The following is a 1,612-nucleotide window of genomic DNA, read 5'->3' as shown; positions in this document are numbered from 1 at the left end:
GTGCTTACCATGAGGAAGACACTGTTTTAAGTGCTTTGCATGTATTAACTCATTTGATCTTCACAAGAAGCCTATGGTCAATATGTCTTATTCAGTCTCTATTCACTCAATAAACGAAGACTTATGGGATGGTTACCAATGTACCATTACAGGCTGTATAGTCTAGTGGTTAAGAATGCTCCTGGCTCCTCTACTTATTAGCAGTACAACTTTAGGCAAGTTACTGAACCTCTTTGTACCCCAATTTCTCCAATGTAAAGTAGGAATAATAATCACACATGCACCTATTATAAAGATCTGCTGATAAAGAGCAAAGTAAAGGGCTTAGAATAGTGCCAGGCACACAGCAATCACTCAGTAAATTTTAGCAAACTTTACCATGGGTCCATTCTAAAGAGGAAATAATACCTTTCTATGTAGTAAAATCCACCTCAATTATTATAAATACAAACAAGAAAAGCTCACTTTTCTTCTCTTGCAGGAAAACGAGAAAAAAGGGTCAAAGTTTGAGTTAACATTAAAAACCTGAATTATGCTCAGAGTAGCCAAGAAAACAAAGGAATATTCATTTATTGTCCAGGATGAAATAGTCATCATCTGCCTACGATATCCAGAGGAACCTTTTGATAACAAGCTTGAACCTGTAAATTATCTCATTTGGGTATAATGTGTCTATGGACAGAACAGAGCTATCCATACCCCTTAGAATGGAATGTTCTTTTGTTTATTCATTTATTCATATTCATTCACTTAGCAAACATGTTAAGCATCTACTCTGTGACAGATATTGATCTAGGCACTGAGGGACCCAGGAGTGAACAAAACAAAGTCCCTGCCCCCGAGGAGCTGGCCCTCTTTTAGGTGAGGTAGACAGCAAACAGATAAGTACATAATAACATGTAGGTAGTGACAGTACCATGTCTAATTAGTAAATTTGCAGTTGCAAAATTATCTTTTCCTTAAAATACTACAAGCAGAGGGGAAAGATTTAAAGACTAAAACAGTTTCTGAACCATAATAATCTGTTAGGTCTCTAGCTCGGCTACTTGACTCCAAACCTCTGCTGGGATCTTCTGAATGAAAGCAAAAGAGATGAAGAGAAGAACCTGGGCCACGACGGAAGGGGTATGTGTTGGCTTCCTCCACCCCTGCAGGGGCAGGAGGCTGGCCTAGGCCAAAGCACCCTGGAGAGAAGGGGAGCAACGCAGGGGCTGACCCAGCCCTGGCTTTGGTTCCCAGCTTCTGCCTCTCTCCCCAGGTCCCAGTGATACCATCTGACCTCCAGCCAGGCTCACCCCAGCCAGGTCCTCAAATCTCAGTCCTGACCAGCTGGTGGTGAGACTTCTGGAGCTCTGGTTTGACATCCAGGGCCCAGTATCCAGCTCCCCTTGACCATTTCTGACCTGTACTCATGCTCTGAAAAGCAGGCTTCCTCCCTGTACATGAGCCTTGGTTCAAAACTAATGACCCACTTCTGGTGACAGGATTCCTGGTTTAATCTCTGTACCGAAGCCCATTCTGGCCACCTACTGAGCACTCCAGTACTCCTTGGGCTGGGGACTATGTGTCTTCTCCTGCTCATCATACATCCCTCATAAAGCCCTGGGGTGGG

Source organism: Leucopleurus acutus (genome assembly GCF_964270905.1).
Source record: "Leucopleurus acutus genome assembly, chromosome: 7".
In the NCBI taxonomy this organism is placed as follows: Eukaryota; Metazoa; Chordata; class Mammalia; order Artiodactyla; family Delphinidae; genus Leucopleurus; species Leucopleurus acutus.
The sequence above is the reverse complement of the archived record's forward strand: the minus strand, read 5'-3'. Positions refer to the sequence as shown.